Here is an 11,708-nt window from a genome sequence, read left to right on the forward strand (position 1 = left end):
ACAAGCCACTCTCTACGGGCACCTGCTACAACTGTGGGGTGGTGGCGTGTGAAGCGAACTTTTGTCCGTTAAAGGAAAACCCAGGCCTGTGTGGAGTGGGTCCTCACAGGCGTTAAGGACCTCAAGGCCTCCAGCCGCCAGCACCCCCTGCCGTCCCTGCCCCCTCCCGGTACCCGCCCCCCTCCCCGCGCTGTTTTCGCACTTGGGCTTCTGCTTCCTTGACACTTTCCTGTCTCTCGCTCTGCCGCGCCAGGTCGCGGCGCCTGCCTGGGCGTCTTCTCCAGCTCCGGGTCACCTCGGGCTCCGTGGCCAGGGGAAGGGTGCCGGGGCTGGCGGAGGAGGGGGCAGGCTGGGCGGAAACGCGCGGGAGCTGGCGATGGGAACATCATGTGTTCTGGTGGCCCCACAAGCCCCCCGATATGTGTGTCGGGGTCTGACGACTGGAAGCGCTCCAGTCGCTGGTGTCCTCGTCACCACCACCGCCCGCCCGGGAGCTGGGCGGGGTGGGGGTGGGGGAGCCCTCGACTCCGGATTGACCTCGTCCCTATCTGGTCCCTCCCCCCCCACCTCCAATCGAGCTCTGGCGCTTTCCTGCCCCTTTCTCTTGCTGGCTTTCTCCTCTCCCTGGGGGTCTCGATCTCTTTCTGTTTCTGTTGCCATGTCTCCTGACTCCTATCTTGATTCTTTCTCTGAATTTGTGTTTTTCTCTCCTATCTTCCCCTCTTTCTTTCCTCTGGTCTCCGCCCCTAATTTCTCTCTCTGCATGTCCATTCCCTGCTGTGTTTTTCCCATAAGACTTCACCATTTAACACTACAGATTTGACTTTTTTATTGTCTGGCTTCCTCTTATAGAATGGAATCTCCTGGAGACAGAATTTTCTCTATTTTGTTCCATGCCAAATCCAAGCTCCTGGAAAGTTCGAGAGCACAGAGTAGGTGCTCAATAAATAGAGAAGGAACGAAGGAAGGAACACATGAATGATTCCGTCCCTCTCCGGCTTTCTCAGGCCTGTCTCACTCTCTACTTGCTCCCTAGGTTTTTTTCTGTCCTCGTTTCTGCCTGCCTTCCTCTGTCTCTCCCTTCTTCCCCTCCTTCTTCTTGTTTCTGTCTCTCTCCATAAACCCTCTCCTTCGTTTTTTCTCAGTCCTAGTGTTTGGCTGGCTTCCTCCATCTTCTCAGAATTTATGGGTCTGGGCTTTCCGTGCCTCGGGAGACGCCGCACCTGGCGTCCTTTGTCAGTCCTTGGTCTCTGTTCTGGGGAGCCCCGTGTCTCCCTTGCCAGCTGCCGCAGTCTCAGTGCCTAATCCGGGTTGTCTAGGCCAAATTAGCTTCAAAAATCCAGACTGCATGCCCGCGCCTGGAAATCCCTTCTTCTGCACACTCCAGAGTCCGGGGACTCCGGGGTCTCCTTAGAGGCAACCTAGATTTGGACAGGAGATTTGTAGTTCGCCACGGTGGGGCTGAGCCATGCAGATAAACGCTCTTGAGTGGCCCAAATCTTGGTGTCTAGCCTGGGCCTCCGTGTCCTGGTGGTGACCCTGGGCCCCCACTGTTTGCCAGGAGACCTATTCCCCTTGGAGGGGAGTGTTCCATTCTCCAAGTCCCGTTACCCTTGAGAAATGCCGTTAGCAATCCCTTTTGTAATTTTAATCCTTCAACAAACATTTATTGAGTCACTACTAAGAGCCAGCCACAGTTGCTGCCCTTCTGGAGCTTACCTTCTGGGGTGCGTGTGGGGAGTGAAGTGTATAACCAACAACAGATAAACGAATTTATAATTCCAGGGAACATAAGGACTATGGATAAAGCAAGTTAACATCTTATGGGTGCCCAGAACATTTATGGAGTTCTTGCTCTAGACCCAGCATGGCCAGAGCAGCAACTTCTAAAAGTCCGACAGGGAAGGAGGAGGGAGGACCTACAAGTGAACATACTCTGGCCCGGGTCACCAAGAGATAGATATCCCGGAGGTGACAGTTTTCGTCCCCAAAGATAGGTGCCCTCCTGACACTTCGGAGAGTCTGCAGACCAGGAGTCGGTCTCCCCACAGCTTGGAGAGCAGCGGCAGGAAGCTTCTGTTTGCTGCAGTTTTCTTAAGGTTCTTGGGTGAGGAGGGAGAGAGGGAGCCAGACTGGGAAGGGGGAAAGGGGCATGTACTAGAGTGTCACTATGGCCACAGCAAGCTGACGTTTCCCTGCTCCGCACCCGTTGGCCCAAGTGTCCGGACTTGCGGGCACCGAGGCCGGGTTTCAGTTCTGTCCTCTGCTGCCCCGGGACTGAGGAGCGTGTTCCCCATTTAAAAAGCCTCTGGCATCCTTCCTAAATTTAATGAAAATGTAGAGCCTCCTTTTTGCTTTTCTTTTCTTTCTCTTGGGCTCTTAGATTATGAGACACGACCTGCATTATTTTAAATGGATTTTAATTTTTTTTAAATAGGGAACAGAATAGCTTTGGGATGTATTTTTTTTATAGTTTATTTATTTTGACAGAGAGAGGTCCCAAGTAGGCAGAGAGGTGGGCAGAAAGAGGGGGGAAGCAGGCTTCCTGCCTAGCAGAGAGCCCGATGCAGGGCTCCATCCCAGCACCCTGAGATCATGACCTGAGCCAAAGGCAGAGGCTTAACCCACTGAGCCACCCAGGCGCCCCATGTATGGTCTTAAAAAAAAAAAAAGAATTTATTTATTTATTTGACAGAGAGAGACAAGGAAAGAGGGAACACTAGTAGTTCTGTTAGGCTTCCTCATTAAAGGAAATTTAGAGATATTTGAAAAACAAAAGGCAGGTTTAAAAAAGTGTTTCAGGGGCCCCTGGGTAGCTCAGTTGGTTAAGCTCTTGATCTCAGCTCAGGTCTTGAGTTCAAGCCTCTCACTGAGCTCCATGCTAGGCATGGAACCTACTTTTTTTTTTTTTTTAAAGATTTTATTTATTTATTTGACAGAGAGAGATCACAAGTAGGCAGAGAGGCAGGTAGAGAGAGAGGGGGAAGCAGGCTCCCCGCTGAGCAGAGAGCCCGATGTGGGGCTCGATCCTAGGACTCGAGATCATGACCTGAGCTGAAGGCAGAAGCTTTAACCCACTGAGCCACCTAGGTGCCCCGGAACCTACTTTTAAAAAAATTAGAGAGGTGCCTGTGTGGCTCAGCCGTTAAGCTTCTGCCTTTGGCTCAGGTCATGATCTCAGGGTCCTGGGATCCAGCCCCGAATCAGGCTCCCTGCTCAGGGAGCCTGCTTCTCCCTCTCCCACTCTTCCTGCTGTGTTCCTGCTCTCACCATCTCTTTCTCTGTCAAATAAATAAACAAAATCTTTAAAACAAAATAAAATTTAAAAAATAGAAAAGCATTTCATTATAGAAACTCAATATATTTTTTAAAGGTTTTATTTATTTGACAGACAGAAATCACAAGTAGGCAGAGAGAGAGGCAGTCAGAGAGAAGAGGCAGCAGGTCCCCCGCTGAGCAGAGAGCCCAACGCAGGGCCTGATCCCAGGACCCTGGGATCATGACCTGAGCCAAAGGCAGAGGCTTTAACCCACTGAGCCACCCAGGTGCCCCATAGAAACTCAATATTAAATAAGAATGGAAAAAAGAACTAAGACTCAGGAATCTAAATCTGAGACCTACTGTCCAATGCACTGGATTTGCCACCTCAGAAAACTGTCTTAAACTTTCTGGGTCTCTGAGTTCTTGTTCCTGTGAGATGGTAACGCCTCTCTTCCTTCTTCTAGCTCCCCAATGTTGTTGTTTCCTCAAAAAAAAAAAAATGGAGTTTGAGAGTGGTAATTTGGAAATGACTATAAAATATTAAGGGGTGTGCCCAAAACTCGGATCCTTAGGGCCAGAAGCACCGAGGGGCTTTAAAGGAGGTCTGTGAGCAAGACTTTGGCTTCACTTTGCAACACCGAATAGTATTTTTAAATTATTTTTAGAGAGGAGGAGGGGCAGAGGGACGGGGAGCTAGAGAATATTTAGTGGGCTCCACGCCCAGCCCGAAGCGGAAGAGGGACTCAGTCTCAGGACCCTGTAATCAAGACCTGAGCCGAAATCATGAGTCCCAGGTTTAACCAACTGAGCCACCCAGGCGCCCTATGGAATAGTATTTTTAAAAACAAGACAGAGTAAAAGAGCATTACTGCCTTCTCTCCTCACATCTGCCAGCGGGAGGCTGATAATCACTTCCTGGGGTGCAGAGCTCATTTGGGTGGTAGGGGGAGGGTGTTTTTAATGTCCTCGATACCCCCAGCCCCACGCCACAAAAAATTCTGGGTGTTGAAACGCCAGGCACAAGGAGGGAAAAAAGGTCTATGTAGTCGAACAGCTCAGTTCATTCTCCAACTTTGTGTCAGCGGGGACTAGCCGGACTCCGCAATTTGGTTCTCCCAGCTCCGCCCAAGGCGGGGGTGGCACAGAGGGCAGGGTGGGTCACGCTAGTGAGGATTAGGAGTGGCAGAGAAGGAAAGCCCAGGCCCTGTGGGGAAATTCAAGGGGCGTGTGGGGGCCAGACCCAGCCTACGCTCAGCGCGGGTCACTCTGCATGTCTGTCATGAGCCCTTGCGCCCAAGTCCACAGAGAAGAGTCTACATCTCGGAGAATTCGTTACGAAAGACTTCCTAGTCCCTAGGAGGGACTTCCTAGTCCCCTCTCTGGTTCTCCCCCTCTCTCTCTGGGGGTCTCTTGTTCCGATTATAAGATTTAGCGAGCCCCGTGTTTTTCCAGGCGTTGTTGGCTTTTGTAAGGCGGCCACGGAGGCTGATTTCCGCGTGGTGCTGAATGGCTTTACCAACCCAGATCTGAGATTCTGACACCTAAGGTTGCGCTGCGTTTACAATAAGCTGGCTCGGGTCCCGCCAGGAAATCCGGTTACCCCGCGAGGGGAGACCCTGGCTGGTGTCTCTGTGGTTTCCATCGTCCACAGTTTATTAACTCTTTTGTTCAGGGAACTAGAGTTCAGATTCCTCTGTACACCAAGTCCAGTCTACAGTTGCGATTTAACTAGGGTATGGACCAGCTCAAGTCCCCGAGGCCTTAAGGGAGCAAGAAAATGCAGTTTATTCTTGTATCCTGGGGAGTTTTTAAGAAAGTGTGCAATGCGTCTATGTAATTCTTATTTGTCTAAAATTTCATTCCGTGACTCTGCATTAGACCAGGCCCTTAGTAAAAAGAGATCAAAGATTTTTACAGTATTAAATTTTCCCTGTTGACTATGGGAAAGAAAAGAGGAAAGAGGACGTGAGTGGGGTGGGCCACCATCCCAGGCCAGCCCAGGGACATGTCCTTAAAAATAGCCAAGAATCCGAACCTCAAAGCACCCCCCCCCCCGCCCCGGTTTCCCAGCGGCCTCCTGAGCGAGAGAGAAGCCTGGGAACTTAGCGGCAGCCGATAAACCTCCTCCAGCCGGCGGGCCAGGGAGGCCTTGAAATGCTCCGTGCTCCTGGCAACAGCGCGGCAGACGCGGGGGCTACTGCCATGCCCGAGCGAGGGAGGGGGCCGACCGAAAGACGGAGGGAGGGAGCGAGGGAAAATCAAACACCCGAAGAGAACAGATCGCTCGCCAATCACCTTCTGGACAGTCTTTGAGCTAAACGCTTTGGGAAGAAAGTTGGGGCGCTGGACCCAGAGAAAAGAGCCGCAAGAAAGAAGACACAAATTTCTCTATCCCAGGCGCATTCCTAGAAGGAGCGAATCTCTCAAGGCTCCCAGGCCTCAGCCCACCTGAACTGCTCCAGAGTGGGGCGTGGATAAAAGGGCTCTGTCGGGTCCCTTGCCAGAAGAGGACTCCCGGTGAATCCGGGGATCCTAGCAAGCGAGCTCATAGAAAAACCAGGCTCTTCCATCTGGGGTCTCACAACATCCACTTAGAGCAGGCAGGGCCCGTTCTGCGCCCCCCCTCCCAACCCCCCACCACGGAGGAGGAGACTAAGGTTCCGGGAGGCCTTGTGAGGGAGCAGTAGAGGGGGGAGGCTCGTCCCAGGGCACCCAGCTAAAGCGAACCTCAGCATACGAGCTCTATCGCCTCGGGCCATCCAGCACTGCTAGTAGAAGCCCGCCTGGGAGTGGTCTGTGTCCTTGGCTTTGGTGAGGACGCTTGGATGGCCACTCCATCAGATGCTAAGCCCCAAGCCCTTGGCGTGTTGCTAAGAACATCCTCAGGGCACAGGCTCAGCTCTGAGGGTCTCGGGTGAAGGCGGATCTGAGACCTAGGGCTTCGCTGGAGCCACAAATCCCCACTGAAAACAGAGAGGCTACAACATCTTGCCGCTTGTCCAAGCCCACACGTTTAATTCTCCAGAAAGTCCTCATAGGCCAATGGGGATGTCCTTTTGACCAAGCAGGGGTCGCGTACCCTTAGCCGCCATTCCTCTGAAAGTGCGCCAGCTGAGTGTCCTCCACAAACCTCTCCAGCCTCCCGGGTCCCCAGGACCTCTTCCCTCTTAAGTTCCCAGACTTCTGGGATCTGCCAGGGCTAAAATCTGCAGAGGCGCTGGCGAGGAGTTGAAGGAAGCTGGAGCAGGGTCCCTAAACAGACCGTCCCAAGTTTCCCGGGCACGAAGGGGCCTAGGTGAGCAGGTGCCTGGGGGCCGTGTGGGGGCCGGCGAGGGTGCGTCAAGCCCCGACGCAGACCTTCAGCAGCTCCTCGGGGCGCGCCTCAGTTCTCTCTCCTGCCCTCGGGCCCCTCTGATCCTCCGCACATTTCGCTCAGGAAAAAGAACTCCCCGCGCAGCCGCGATCAGTCCTTCCTCCGGGATTTTCCTGAGAATCCCCACGAGTTGGCCACGATCCCTTTGGGGTTTTCCTTCCAATCAGCCCCGCGTACTAGTCTTGTCCTCTGCGCCCGGGTTGCCCTCGAGCAGGCCAGGAATACACTGCTGATTACCAACAGCGGAAGCTGGCGTAACCCCTTACCCTTCCTTCGCAGCTGCACCGGTTTCGTTTAGGGTGGTATCCCGGCCCCCTCCCGACCCCTCTAATCCTGTATGAAAAACCTGCTCTTGAGAGAAAATTCGGCTTTAGGGGAGGGAAAGAAAAGTTTAACCGAAAGCGTGAGAGCCACCGGCCGGCTGTTATCTGGGGCTGAAGGCTGCGGTAATCGATGGGTTATTTTTACGCGGTAATAGGGCCCTGTGATTGCTCTATTAACCTTTAGACCTGTCTGAGGGACTCTCCGGCTCGCAGCCCCGCTGCGCGGGGGCCTCTAGGCACTGACGCTGACTCCAGACTCAGGCCTACCACCCTTCCCGCCCCCAACTCTGGGTGTGTTGGGGCAGGGGGGGGGGGTTGCTGAGCTGCCTGGAAGACTCCTGGTTTCCTGGGGGACTGCCAAGCTCCCCAAGCCCCTGCCACGTCCTTTGGATTGGTGCAGCTGCGCGGCAGGCTGCAGGGAAAACGGAAAGGTCTGAAACTTAGAGGCCAAACGAGATGGGAAGCGTCGACAGGAAAGGGTGCACGTTTTGCATAGATACATAAAATTGAGGGCTGCAGAGGCCCCCTCGAGGACTCCCTAGGCTGCTGAGAAGGCGAAAGGGAAGCTTCCTTCACTGCGTTCTGACTTCAGTGGGCCAGTCCCAGGTTTTGTGTCTTTTCCCCTAGCAGTCCGAGGCTAGCAGGATCCCCGCTGTCCACTACCTCCCGGAGACTCGTAGCCAGCCGGGTTCTCCTGGTGACCCGGTGCTCCACAGCCGATTAGGGGTCTCTCTCAAGAGGTCACCTTTCCTTCTATCAGCCCCGCCCCTTGTCCCGCGAGTCCAGGGCTGTTGCAAGACCCGGACCACCCGGAGGCGCAGGTGGGGGATGGGGTGGAGGGAGAAGGTAGGAGAAGGGAGCTCCTGAATAAAGCTGACCCTGAGCAAAACTGCGAACCGAATCGACCTCAGGCACGGCGGCGGGTGAAGCCCCGCGCTCCGGCAGTGGCGCTTTAGCATTTTCCGAGATCCGTGCGCCTGGACTTTGCCTGCTGGGGGAGTTTTTTGTACAGCCCCGCAGCCCGGCGCCGAGCGGAGGTGCAGCCTCTGCGGCGCACCCCCGCCCCCCGCCCTTGCACGTGACTCCCACAGGCCAGTCAGCGCCCGGGAACGCGAGCGCAGGGGCGAGGGGACCCGCGCTGGGAGCTAGGGGAAGCGGAGGCGGCCGGCACAGTGGCTGCGAGAAGCACCGCTGCTGCCGTAGCTCTCGGGGCGCCCAGGGGAGCGCGCGCCCGCTCTCCAGGAGGCTCAGGTCCCGGCAGGTACGGCTTTTTCTTCCGTCGCCACGCTCTCTCCAGCAGTCCGCGAATCCAGGGCTCCTCTGCGGTGTTTGCCTAGGAGTAGAGAGGTAACTGGTGGATGGAAAGGAGACATTGGTCACCCCCTCCGCCCCCTAATTGGTCAAAGACTGCTCAACTTCGGGCATTGGCTTAATAGCGTCTTTAAATCAAAGTAAGATTTGGAGGGAAAGCGAAGAGGGATATTCGAAGTGCTTTTGGGTGTGTGTGTGTGTGTGTGTGTGAACTTGAACGTTTTTAATCCCCGCCACCGCGTGTGTACTCCAGCCCTTGTTTCTGCACCTCTCAGGCAGGTCCTGGATGGGGGTGATGGCCGTGCGAAATCACACTGACCACCTGATCCGGGACAGGCCTCACGGAGGGGCTCAGACGGAGCTGCGTGGCCCGTCGGGACTCCCGGGACTCTAGAGTGGTGGTGGGAGGCAGCGCGACTGGGCCTCGGGCCCCAGGGAGGCGCTTCCAAGTCGGGAACGGCTACTGAGCGCCTGGACCTTTTATGCCCTTCTGGTCAGCCTCCTAGCCCTCCCGACTGGGGTCCAGGGAGTCAAACACCACCCACGAAGCTAACAACCCCACCCACTCACACTACTTTTGGGCGAAAGTAGCCGAGGGCCGGAACCCGAGAGGAAAGCAGTGACGTCCCTCCTCCAGCCACGGCTAGCTGCCGAGTTGCTTGGCTTTGAGCTGGGAGTCAGGGGGTCCTTCAGGGAGAGCAGGATGTCTGGGTGGTAAACTGCCACCAGGCTGAGGGAAAGAAGAGGCCTTTCGGTTGGGAAACGGTGGAGAGGGACCCAGGGCTGGTAGGATTTGGGGCAGCGCGGTGACCCTGAGGGGAAGGTTGGGGAAGCGCTGCAGGAGAGTATTTCCTGGGTTCCTCGGAAGAGGAATAGACAGCCAGGAGCAGGTTTCAGGCTTTTAAAGTAAGGTTCCATTGGGATACCCTCCCCCCCCAACTTCTGAGTCTCCACCTTCCCCAGCAGCGGCCAATTTTATTATTGCTGGCCAGTGTGTTGCGTTGGTGTGTGACAGTTTTCTGCACAGCAGGCCGAGAATCGAGACGCAAGCTGAGCTGAAAGAGCTGGAGTGACTTGTATGTAGACGGGGACATTAGGGCAAGCTTTCAATCCTCCCGCAATCAGAAATAAATCGGAAAAGGGCTGTCAGCTAAATCACTAAGAAAGCATTTCCTGTTTGGTCTGTGAATTTGAGGTGGACTGGAATGCGTGGCCAGAAAGGGAAGAAAAAACGGGGAGCAGGCCTGAGCCCTGGCGAGGGCCGACCTGCCATTCTCAGTAGCTGGCGCTGCTACCTCCGTGGATGCCTGAACCGAGGCTTAATAATAGAAACAGGCAGAATGATTTCTTGTCTTTCTAGAAAGATATTGAGGGGTATTTTCTCCACCTTCTGTTGTTCAGTAATCCAACGCCCAGGTAATGTACCAGCCATTTAAAAAGGCAGAGCATGTAATAAAGACAAATCCTAGATTGATGGCATTTTTAGCATTTACATTTTAAAACTTGTAAATTAGCGTCTGTATGTATATTGGAAGTTGTCTTACAAAATTATAAATCTTCCTTTCCTGCAGTTATGTGAGAAACAATTATGATGTTATGTTTTAGAACTGCAGAAGTTGAATATCAAAGAAAATACAATGAAATAGAAAAACTATTTGATGTAAAAATTAAATACTGAATATTTTATCAAAATAAACCTATGTATTTACTTATTGAACCCAGAGATTTTTATAAGGTACTATTGTTTATCTTCATTTTCAAAGAGTGAAGTTAGTTTAAAAAGTTAGTTAGTTAGTTTAAAAATTTTTTTTAAACATTTATTTTTAAGTAATCTCTACACCCAACCGTGAGGCTTGAACTCACAAACAGGAGATCAAGAGTCACATCCATGGGAGCGCCTGGGTGGCTCAGTGGGTTAAAGCCTCTGCCTTCGGCTCAGGTCATGATCCCAGGGTCCTGAGATTGAGCCTGGTGTCGGGCTCGCTGCTGGGCAGGGAGCCTGCTTCCTCCTCTCTGCCTGCCTCTCTGCCTACTTGTGATCTCTGTCAAATAAGGAAATAAAATTTTTTTTTTAAAAAAAAGAGTCATACCCACGGACTAAGATGGGTACTCCTCAGATCAAATTTTTTTGTATCCACTGTCTAGCCAGACTTCTTACTGGAAAGAAATGTCCAACAAACCAATAATTTGTTGTGTAGTTTTGAAAGCAAATAACAAACCATCTCGGAGTTAACATGTGACTATAGAATACAGTGCTATTAACTCCATTATCATTAGTGATGTTGCAAAAATGGTTAAAAACATTATATAGTGTGTATTAGAAATTCCATTTTCAGAATTTTTTACAATAATTAAGATGCCCATTTATTATAGTATGATTATATCTGAGGCACTGTCTTCTGGGACACTAGAAATCTGTAATAATAATGGCCAACAGGGACACCTGGGTGGCTCAGTTGGTTAAGTGGCTGCTTTCAGCTCAGGTCATGATCCCAGAGTCCTGGGATCGAGTCCCACATCGGGCTCCTTGCTCGGCGGGGAGCTTGCTTCTCCCTCTGTCTCTGCCTGCCATTCTGTCTGCCTGTGTTCGCTCTCTCTCCCTCTCTCTCTCTGACAAATAAAATCTTAAAAAAAAAAAATAATGGCCAACAATTGTATAGAACTTTGTGCCTGTTATAACTTTTATAAAAACCCTGTTATAAGTGCTTTATATATATTAATTTATAATCCTCACAATCCTCAAGTGACTCTACAAGATAGATGCCTTTAACATTTGCATTTTTGCAAATGAGGAAACTGAGGCACAGAGGTTAACTAATGTGTCTAAAGTCATCCATTCAGTAAGTGATGGAGCCTGGATTTAGTGTAATAAAGGTCAATTAATATCTTTAATTCTACTACTGCAATGAAAAAGAAACTACTGCTAAAAGTGACTACCTCATCTTAAGGAGAAAAGTGGGAGTGTCTCAGTCAGGCTCAAACCCTGGACGCCCACAGATTCTGTCCCTCACCCCTCTTAATTGTATTTTGATCTTTGACAAGTTTCAAAACTCTCTAATGATGCTTTAGTTCTATCTTTTGTAAATGGAGGCGACACACTTTTCCTTAGTGAAGCTGTGACAATAAGCACCTGGAACAAAGCAGGTGCTTCAGAAAGTAAAGCCCTTATTTTATCAGAAAAAAATGGCCTGGGAAAATAAAAACACAGGATACAAGGATATAACCAAGTCCCATGAATGGTTCTTCCCCCTCAAGCAGTGTCATTGGTGTTCTGATTCCCTACGTGAGTGAACCAGGGATTCTACATGGAAAAACCCATTCAGTAAATCCAGAATACCCAGGGAGTTGTTCTGTAAAGTGAACTTGGACATTCCTTTCACTTTTCTGGTTTTGAAACCCAATCTGCAACATTGCTAAAATATTATTTGCAGGAAAAATAT

At 51.7% G+C, this 11,708-nt stretch overlaps 1 protein-coding gene across 6 annotated transcripts in view; it reads left to right on the plus strand.

The window, feature by feature from the left end:
* GATA4 (GATA binding protein 4) overlaps positions 1-11,708 on the plus strand; it is an 82,106-nt gene that overhangs the window by 20,260 nt on the left and 50,138 nt on the right. For 2 of the 6 annotated variants that reach the window (XM_044225059.1, XM_044225064.1), the window contains exon 1: positions 7,902-8,218. The exons of 3 other annotated variants lie outside the window; for them this stretch is intronic. The gene's annotated coding sequence lies outside the window, so the exon portion shown is untranslated. One more of the 6 variants, XM_044225062.1, reaches the window with a different exon arrangement.

Source organism: Neovison vison, chromosome 11 (genome assembly GCF_020171115.1).
Source record: "Neovison vison isolate M4711 chromosome 11, ASM_NN_V1, whole genome shotgun sequence".
NCBI lineage: Eukaryota > Metazoa > Chordata > Mammalia > Carnivora > Mustelidae > Neogale > Neogale vison.